Here is an 11,125-nt window from a genome sequence, read left to right on the forward strand (position 1 = left end):
TCCCTCGCTCCCCCGCCTCCCGCCCCTCGCGCCCCGCCCGGCCGCTGCGGAGGCCGCTTTCCAGGAACTTTCCAGGAATCCGCCTCACGTGACCGCAGCCCCCGCCAGCGCTTTAAAGAGGCCCCGGCGCTAATGCGCAGGCTTCAAGGGAGCCGGTTTGAGAGCCGTTGCGGGTACCGGTGACTGCGGTGTGGAAGCCTGCGACTCCGCCCTCCTCTGACCCTGCACCTCGGGGGACAAGGAGAAGTCCCCAGCCAATGCCTATTAAGCGGACAGTACTGGCCCCTGTCCGCATCAGCTGAGCTCCTTGGTCCTACGAATAGCAGTTAGCCCCTCTTCTCCCCAGTCACCATGGAGGAGGGGACCTTTATGCTAGCCATCCACACTCTAGTGCGCCTGCCAGACGCGACCCTCCTCTCCTCTGTACCGGGTGCGGGACCGGCGTTGGGGGGGGGGGGAAGAGGCGGGGCTCAGAAATCGGTCCCTCCCTCCCTAAGACACCCAGAACCCTAGCTAGCAGGCCAGTGCCCAGGTCGACCACCAGTCCCGGGGACCTCAGGGAGCGAACCAGAGGCTGTCCCCTCCGCCAGCATCCTAGAAGGTCAAGAGCGAGTGTTGCTGAGCGCCTCCTTAAAGCTGCACAGAGTGCTCTCAATCCCTTCCCCTGGAGCTCTGACCCGTAGTCCCCTGCACCAGCCTTGCCGAGCTCCTCCTTTCCTCCTCAGCTCAATTCCTGCTCGTCCTTCCGGAGACCCAACCTGGCCACCTACTGGGCCTACAGAGGAGATGCCCTTTCCTGTGCCCCGGTGGGGTACGGGGTGACAGGCCTGGTGCGTTTGTCCTTGTAGTTCCCTGAAAGCCATGGACCCGGAATTCGGATTGATCCCAGTACTTCCTTCCTCTTGGGACCCTCACCTCCCACTCTGTAAGAGGCCCCCTAGCCTCCCAGCCTGCATCCAGTCACACTAGCCCCTGAAACGTGACCCACTTTGAATGTGACCTACTTTTTTTTTTTACAGAAAAACAAACAAAAAATAACACTCATGGGAAAACCTGATTCAAAATTTCGATAACCATTTTTCTTTGAAATACTATTCTGTTGCATCACTGCTCAAAAGCTTGAAAGGTCAATGGCCACTTTTAGTTGAAGCTGTGACTTTGGGGAAGTTGGGCAAGGGAGGCCAGGAGAGGTTGTGGGGAGGCGCGGCTTCCAAGCCTTGTCTGGTGCCCCGCCTGCCGGCCCAGGAAGGAAACACAACCAGCCAATTCCAAGGCCAGGAACCCCGCAATTTTTATCCGCAGTAATTTTTTTCTCTTTAGAAAATTCTATGCACATACAAAACAGTGAGTGAGAGGGGAGGACATAAGGCAGCTTACAGGGGCTTTGTGAGCGATGGATTCGCGTGCATCGAAGCGGCTGTTTTCTTGGAATCTTTGATGGGAAGGATGGCGCTTGCTGAAGTTTTAGAAAGCCTGTGCAAAACAGGTGAATAACTGAGCAGGGCGCTTACCTTCTTTAGCTCCCTAACCTTTTCTGTAAAATTAAAAACAGGCTATCGGTGAAAGGTTCACATGAATGGACAAAGCAGATCGGTCTGGAGTTCCTGTGGAGTGGGAGGGAGGCCCAAATTAAAAGTTTTAAACCTCTAAAAATGTCTAGGGTTCACGAGGACCAACGCGTTAATGTGTGGTTGATCCTTTCTTGGTAGAAAATCTCTGAGAATATGTGTATCTATGCTTTTGTACTCCTAAAGGCTGTGTGTGTGTGTGTGTGTGTGTGTGTGTGTGTGCACGCACGTGTGTACAGAGATCATACATATTTTTATTCAGTTGTCAGGCGTAGTAAATCTTCCAGCCTCCCTCCTCACTTTACTGAGTACGCTGACCAAACACCTGGCAGAGGCAATGTAAGGGAAGAAAGACTGATCTCGACTCATGGTTTACAGGACACAATCCAACAAGGCAGGCTTGGGGTCTGGAAGACACCCTTCATGAACGCAGAAAACACTGGTGCAGTCAGCTGGAGAAGGGGGACAGGAAAATGGTTTAATTGGGTACTTTCACCACTCCGGCCCCACTGTAGCAACCCACTGCCTTCAGCTAAGCCCCACAGTGGTTCTCAACCTTCTGAATGCTGCAACCCTTTAATACATGTATTAACCCCTATATTATGGTGACACCCCCCATTAAATTATTCTTGTTGCTACTTTGTAACTAATTTTGCTATGTTATGAATCATAATGTACAGAACTTTGGAGATAGAGGTCTGTCAAAGGGGTCCTGACTCACAGGTTAAGAACTGCTGTCCTAAAGGCTTTACAACTTTCAAAATTAGTGCTAGCAGTTAAGAAGCAATGTTCAAATGCATAATCCTATGGGGGATATTTTTCCATTCAAACCATAGCATGTGCTTTTCTTTTCCTCCTGGGCCTTTGCACAGACACTCTTCTCTAGAATCTCATCCTGATTGAGTGCAGGGTGGCCTGCCCTTATTCATATCAAAGTTTAGCCTCCTAAACTAGGAGCCACTTGGCTGCAAAGATTACTATAGGCCCACAGCTTACTGTAGGTCATCGAGCTACACAGAACTTCTCAACTTTTGTTTCTAGCATATCTCATGCCCCATGTTTTTGTCAGCCTTTCAAATCATCTACGAGCACTGTAGGAGCCATGTAGGAAATGTCTATGAGCTTCTGGCAAGCAAATAGGGTAGAATGACATTATGCAATTATGTGTACACGTGGGCAAAACCAGGAGGAAATATAGAGAAAGCAAAGTAAGGATTTGAGGGCAGAATGGGGAGGATTTTTAAACCTGACATTCTTGAATCTAGTATTTTTCCGAAAATCGTTAAGTTTGCCAAAGTCCTCTGTGAATCAATGTCCTGAAGTTAAGCTTATCTTGCTTGAACTTCGGCATTGAAGGACCCCTCTCCTGAGCTCCCAGCCTGACCCCCTGTATACCTCTGGAGATGCCTAATAGTATCGATAATTAAATACCCTGAACTGAGCCCGGATGACCCCTCCCACTTAGAAAGAAAGCATTTCATTCCTCTGCACCCACCCTGCCCCTCATGCCACCGACCCCAGCGTTCAGTCGCTTGCTCGGGCTGAGAGGCACGGACATCACACAACCAACTGCTCTCATGAACACCCGTTGGCCAATCCTTCCACCCTGGCTTTCACAATGAACTTAGACTTGAAAGTGCTTGCCACATGTCTAGTGCACACTGGGACAAACTAGCCTCACCCCTGCCCAGGTCACTGCAGTGTCTCTTACATGCCTTCCTTGCCCTTTTGCAGCCTCTCTTTGACAGAGAAGCAAGAGTACACATGTGGAAACTGGGTCGTTTCACATCTTTTCCTCTGGCCCAACCCAAAGGACAACATTGCACCCAAATAGAAGACCAAGCCTGCCACTTGCAGGGCCTTACGGGAGCCACCCCCACTTACTTTTTGGATCTGGCTTCCTACAGCTTTGAGCCCCAGTCCTATTTATGCTCATACCACACTCTTGCCCCCAGTCAGACTCAGACTCAGGCATTCTGGACTCTTTGCCTTTTCTAGAATGTCCTTTTCCTGCTCCTTCTTCAGAGCCAATTGTCTATTCCATGTCTAGTGTTCATCCAGATATCTGTATGGTTTGCTCCTAAGTAAGTTCCTTAGATCTTTATTTTATGTTCCTTTCTTAGCAAGATTCACCACCCGATTCAGAATTTTACACACCACACACACATACCTCACACACACACACCACACACCACACACACACACCACACACACACCATACACACACACAACACACACCATACACACACTACTCACACCACACACACACACCATACACACACATATACCACACAACACACACTACTCATACCACACACACACAACACATACACCATACACACACACCACACACCACACACTTGTGTGCATGCACACACCTCTTCTAGGCCCGAAGGCTAACCACTATCATGTTTTATTTGGGAGGACAGAAGGCCTTTTGGAACAAGGTTTCACTCAGTAGCCCAAGCTAGCCACAAACTCAAGGGAATCCTTCTGCCTCAGCTTCCCACATACAGGCATAAAGGTGCGAGCCGCTGAGCCAACTGAGATGACATTTAGGTCCTTGTCCAATTTACAGTATTTCTTCTCTTCTAGAACGTGAGCATCACATGCTCTCTCCTTCCATTGCTCATAGATAGGGCTGCTGCTTGAGCACCTAGAACCATCCCTAACATGTAGGAGGCATTGGACATCATTGATTAAGTAGGAATGAATGAACAAAAAAATGAATGAATGAATGAATCATCAACAATGCTTTATGATTGCACTTCCTAGGTGTAAACCTTCAATCTGTTACATATGTGATCTTTGGCAAATTAGGCTCTTAGGGAGATCGTAATAGAGCCTACCTTCTAGGGATGTTGTGCCTGGTGCCCCCACTGGACAGACACATTGCCTCAAAAGATGTGTGACAAAATAATCCATGAAAAGAGTTTTGGCACTTAGCGCACTCTTTCTAAGGACCAGGTTGTATTTATTTGTATTTAAAACAAATAAAACTCATAGAGGGTCAGGAGGTGATATAATTCTGTTACTGGATGCCTAAGAACATGTCTGTTCAGTTGGACAACATACGATGGCAAGGTCCCTACTGTGGTTCTACACCAGGGGAGGATGGGAGTGTTGTTCCCAGAACTAAAAAGCTTCTGTCATTGCCTGTATTGAGGAATGGCCTGAACTTGAACACCCATTCAAAGGGTACCAAACTGGCCAGGCTTGTTCCTCAATGACGATATGCTAATACTAGAATTGACAAGCTTCAGTCAACGTACAAAAGCTGGGTGAACAGTCTTTGGCAACTCAATCTGATAGGAGTCTAGTGTACCTGTAGGCGGAAAGCACATATTTAAGTGTCTGTTACCCCTCCTCTTCAAGTGCTCCACATCTCACTTCTGTGCAGCCACCATGCACTTGCAGCACAGCCTCAGCTCTCTCTGATTCTGAGACCATTCACTCTCCTAGAGCCTGGTTTAGCCACCGAAGTGACTCATGCCCTGGGACACAAGGCCTTGTCTAGTGTCACAACCCCTTCGAGCAACTAGATCCTTGTCTTTAAGATTGAATGTAAATGCTTCAGGAGAAACGGCAAGGATAACCATGTAGGTCAACATGGTTTATAGCCACAACAGGGGCTGGGGAGCGAGGGGGAGACAGAGAAGGATCCCAGTGTGTTGGAATCCAAACCTGTATGAAGCTGTACATCTTGGGTATGGGAGCTGATGAATTTACTTTTCCCTGGCCTGGTTCGATTTGGGTCTCTGTAACTGTAAGTGAAGGCATTCTTATGCTGTGGCTGGCCTACCTGTGAGGGATTTAGGGGAAGGAGTGTAGAATCCCGAGAAGAGGCAGACAAGAGTTATCTTCTATGCTAAGAAGCATCTCCGTCTCTTTACCAGGGGCTTCTTAATACCACACTCCATTCATAATGTCCTACTCGTGCCGTCCCCGTAACAGAGGACTCATTGGTGGAGGAGGGGAAGGAGAGAGGATGATGCCATTAAAATCAGTGCCCTGGATCAGGGTTGGGGAATCAGGAGTAGGCCAGATGGAACCCATCCTACAGACTTCTGAGACCTAAGAACATAGCAGGTGGCCATGCCTTCAGATTTCCCCACAAAAGTGGATGTTGATGAGTGAAGGTTGTTAATGCTACTTAAATCAGGTCTCTCATAGATTCTTGTGAATATGGAGACCACAAACTACTTGCCTATGGGTTGGCTCCCTCAGGCCTGTTGGCTGGTGTGCCAGCATTCGAAAGCAGAAAGAGATTAAGCCTCTGTAGATTTCATTCCCCGATATAACCTGATTAATCCCCTCTTTTGCCCAAGAATATGATCTGTCAGTGTGAGGTCCCATTCCCTCAAGATAGGATCAGAAGACATAGTGCCTTTTTTGGCCAGAATATAACCCTCCCACTGGCCACAGTCCTCGCCCATCCTGGGACCTCCCCAATACCTGCGCATGAATTGCTTTTTGTGGAAAACCCTTATGGTTTTATCCTAGAGTGGAGAAATTACTCACTAACCATAGTGGGAAAGATAGGAGAAAGCCCCAAAAAGCTGAACAGTGACACAACTCAGTGACTTAAGGTACTTGCCCTGGAGCCTGACAAGTGAGTTCAACCCTTCCACACCGTGGGGGAAGAGAGAGCCAAGTCCCAGAAGGATGTGCTCTGACGCCCTTTGGCAGGTTTATGCCACTGCACCCACATACACATGTTGTAAAAATATAAAAACTAGGGCTGGAGAGATGGCTCAGAGGTTAAGAGCGCTGTCTGCTCTTCCAGAGGTCCTGAGTTCAATTCCCAGCAACCACATGGTGGCTCACAACCACTTATAATCAGGTCTGGTGCCCTCTTCTGGCCTGCAGGAATACACGCAGGCAGAAAGCTGTATGATGTATACATAATAAATAAATAAATTTATAAAATATATATATATATATAAAAACTAAAAAAAGTAAGATTGTCTTTTATCCCCCACTAGATCCAGTACCCAAGATATCTGCTGTTTATCTTAATTCTCAGTCAGCAAAGCCTCTCACCCGCTCTGCTCCATCCCCTATCACACGGCCAAAGGCCTCTCTCTCTGAGCCTGGCAACACTCTCTCTACCTACCTAGTTCCCAAGGCAGGTTTCCCAACTCTGTGGTGGCCCAAACCAGCCGCCCCACACTCTATTACACTTAAATCTACACATGAAAGAACACACAACACAATACCCTTTGGCCCAATTGATAAGATAAAATTGCCCACCTAAACATACAAAGCCCAGTACCATCCATCCCTTAAGAACATTAATAACAACCTGTAAATACACAGAGCAGAATCTTAACATCACCTGCCACGGCTTCTCTCTCTCCCTCCTGTCTCTTCCTCCTTTCTGTTCCAGTCTCCTCCTCTTCCTTCAAACTTTTCTCCCGCCCATCCTTCCTTCTCCTCCAACGACAGGCCTCCTTCTATCCTGTACCTGCCCCTCACCTGTGTTTTACAAATTCAATGGGGAGAAGGTTCTGGCAAAGTCACCTGAGTAAGTGACTAGGTAGCTGTCCTAGAGGCAGGGGAATTAGCATCAAAATACAGATAACTCCAGAGCAAACCACAACAGACACCCACTAGATAAACAAATGAATACATACATGTAATTTCAAAGATATTTTAAAGACTGAGTGTATCCTGACAAGTCGGAGGGAGCATGTTTGCCAGTGGAAGTGAAGTACTCTGTGTTTAAGAGACTGGATTCTCACGGCTGACTTATTTTATTCTTCTCGATACCTGACAGGATTTATAGGCTTTTGGGTACAGGCAACAACTAAACACCTTTGATCCCTGCACTCAGGAGGCAGGCAAGAAAACGTCCATGAGTATAAAGCCAGCCCTTAGGCTATCTCAAGAGATCCTGTTTTTTTTTTTTTCTCTTTGTTTTTTTTTTTTTTTGTTTTTTTTGTTGTTGTTGTTTTTTGTTTTTTTTTTTGTTTTTTTTTTTAACAAAACAAAGTCTCCTGAAGGTGACTGTGACTCCCTAGGCCTGTTAGCCTCAGGCAAGAGCTCTGATTGCAAGGCTGTGCAGGTAAGTACTTCTGAGAAACAGAGGTTGCCTTTATCAAGGGCGGTGACACACTTGGACAGCAGTCAAAGGCAGCATCAGTTCTGGGAAGGTGACGATTTTCACCAGTGCAAGGCATCTTTATCTCCTTTGTCCTCCCCCGAGGTGTTTTAACCTCTTGTCACCCTTTTTCTCAATCCAGTCTGCCTTGAGGCCGTTGTTGTTCCTCCTTCACCGATATCCATAAGGCATTCACTGGACGCAGGCCTTTGGTCAAAAAGCTTTCCCCCTTTGTCCTATTGGTGACTTCTCTCTTTCTTTCTTTCTTTCTTTCTTTCTTTCTTTCTTTCTTTCTTTCTTTCTTCCTCTCTCTCTTTCTTTCTTTCTTTCTTTCTTTCTTTCTTTCTTTCTGCCTTAACTTTTTACCTCTGCCCTTGCTGATACCTGGCATGACAACGGTTGTTCATTTCCTGTGTTTTCTGTCTTTTCCCCATGGGATTATGAATAGAACTTGGTCTGTGTCCCCACTGCTGTATCCCTAGAACTCTAAACTGCCCCTGACCATAGTAGGCACCCACCAGAACCCCCAGAACTCCTCGGATGAGGAAAAAGAACACACAGAATGGATGGAGGGCATCATTCAATCAGGAAATGGAAACCTTTCTATTACCTTCTTTCTGGCTTCCATCCCTTTAACTCTTCTTCTTCTTATGCTTTGATGTGCCTCTTAGCTTACCCTCGTGACTCACTCCACTCCTGGGCCTGTGACTCAGAGGAGCCTGGCTCTTGTGAAGTTTTTCCTCAGTCCCTTGCAAGTCTGACCACCCTACACGTTGTATGGAGTAGGGACCATGGACAAGACTCAGCTGATCCTCAAACACACGTGAGTTCTTTCAACGCTCTGTGCTTTTGGGTTCACCCCTTAAGGATGTCTCCGTGTAGCGAGAGGAACTCTGTCTAAGGGTAATCCCATCAGGTGTTGAGGACTCGTGGAAGAACACAAAGAGAAGCTTTGCAGACACTTGGGAAGTATCATTCTGACCACCTGGGAAGATCTCAGCTAACTTCACAAAAGAGGGGACCTTGATCAAGACCCTTGGTAGATACTAATATGCTGCTGTTGTGGTGGTGGTGATGATGGTGGTGATTTAGAACACCAGTGCACATGCCATGGTGCATGTGTGGAGGTCAGAGGAGTCAGTTCTCTTGTTCCACCTCTACGTGAGTTCCAGAGAGCCGATCAGCTCCTCAGCTTGTCCAGTAAGGGTTTTATGTATTGAGTCGTCTCTGTAGACATCCTCTAAACTCTCATTTTCTCACTGGTGTCATGAAGGAAAGGGGGTGGGAGTTGAATGTGATATTAAGCTTTCTTCTCAAACTGGAGGAAATAGTTTGTTTAGTGAAGTGTTTGCCTTGTAAGCACAAGGACCTGAATTTGACCTCCCGGAGCCCATGTAAAAAGAAGCCAGGACTGGCAGTACCCATGGCAATTGTAGTATAATTTTAATTTTTTAATCCTATTTTATGATGTTTTTAAAATGCTTTAACCTCCCATGTAGCCCACCACCCACCAGAGGTAGTAGAAAAGAAAGGATACAGGACAGGGCGGGTGTGTGCGGTGGGGGTTGAGGGGGAGGGAGTGGACCTGTTTAGAAAGGTTCTTTGGAGCAACTCCCACCTGTGTTGTCTGGAAATTGGTAGTTTAGTTCACAGATTAGCAAGCAGCACCTTGATCCACTGGAAAACATTTTTTTCCCCAGAGCTGAGGATTGAACCCAGGGCCTTGCGCTTGCTAAGCAAGCACTCTACCACTGAGCTAAATCCCTAACCCCTCACAAACACTTTATGGATACACCAGTTCGGTAGAGTCAGGTTAACAGCAGCAATGACATGACCTAGAGACAGCCAGGCCTCAGCCTCAGCTCCAGTGAGCAGGAGGGACCAAGAGAAACAACAGGAGAAGTTTTCTGCCATGTCTCTCTCAGGGAAGCAAAGACCAGCAAAGACTAGAGACCCACATTCACTGCACAGCTAGCTGGACCAGCAAGCCCGGCTCTGTCTCCGTTACTTTGTTGAGTCTTATTTATACCCTCCACGGATCACGTGTCCTCCACATGACCGCAGCACAGGTCTTGCCTTAGCGTTTAATCAGCCCACATGCAGAGTCCTAACAAATGGAGCTCCACTACACAATGTAAGAGACCAATATATGTGTGTCGTTAGCAAAGAATCCTTCATCATGTGTCCTATCACATGTTTGCTTTAGCAGATCATCCTCCTTCATGAGTCTGCCTTAGCCTTTCACCTGTGTCCACTTTAGGACAACACCCCGTCACATGTTTGCCCCATCAAAACACCATCCAACACAACTGACTCTCCAAAGAACCCTTAAGTTTCCACTTCACAGAGGGTCCTCGGGGCTCACTGGCAACCCAGACTGGACTAATTGATGAGCTCTATGTCAATGAGAGACATAAATGTCTCTCAAAAATACCAAAGATTGACAGTGTGCAAGGAATCACACCAGAGGTTGGCCTCTAGCTTCCACATATATGTGCCAGCACACATGTAAGTGTGTACACACACACACACACACACACACACACACGCACACACACGCTTTCTTCTCATTTGAATTACCTCCAACGTCTGTTCCATAACCTCCAGTTGATGGTGTCATTAGCCCTAGGCCTCTAGATATATTTGACTTTCCAGACACGTTCACAGAGACCAAAGTCTGCCGTGATGGTGTGGTAATCGAGACAGGCAAAAGAAATACGTATCAATAAACAACAAACGCTATTCCTGGCTTAGTCATCGGATTCTGAGAAGCAACTGAACCAGATCAACCAATCACGGGCGAGACTAACTTTAGCTGTAAACATGTGGCAGAGCCAAAGAAGCAGGCCCCGCGCTTGAGCTGCAGCTCTACACACACACACACACCCCACAGGGAAAGCAGCATGTGCCTTCTCAAAAGGAAAGCCAGAGGATGGCATAGGAACACAGTCTTTTCTGATGTCTTAGTTAGCCTGGTAAAGTTATAACGTTCCTGCCTCACCATAAAGAAAGGTGGTCTAAGACCTCCCATCTACCTTTAAGTGATGGTTTCCATATCTTTCCACCACTACACTGTCGTCTATATACCTGTTTTTGTAACTGCCCTTTGATGATTGTTGAAAAAAACAACCTACTTCACGGGTAAGCAAAACCCAGCTAAAGTCCATTAATCAGGTGGTTCTCTAGTTGTAAGCAGACTTGTCTTAGAACAGAGATGTAGTGTGTACAAAGGTAGCCTTTTACACAGGGGAGAAGTTGGGAGAGGAAGTTGCTTTTTAAAAGAGGTCATGTAAACAATTATGAATGCAAGTTCAGAAGGCTTTAGAGACATTTATTTTGCATGTATGAGTGTTTTGTCTGCATGTGTGTGTATGAACAATATGAGTGCCTAGTGCCTGTAGGGGCCAGAGAAGGGATCAGATCCTCTGGAACTGGAGTAACAGAGAAATGTGAA

This window comes from Rattus norvegicus, chromosome 7, assembly GCF_021556685.1.
Source record: "Rattus norvegicus strain SHRSP/BbbUtx chromosome 7, alternate assembly SHRSP_T2T, whole genome shotgun sequence".
Taxonomy (NCBI): Eukaryota; Metazoa; Chordata; class Mammalia; order Rodentia; family Muridae; genus Rattus; species Rattus norvegicus.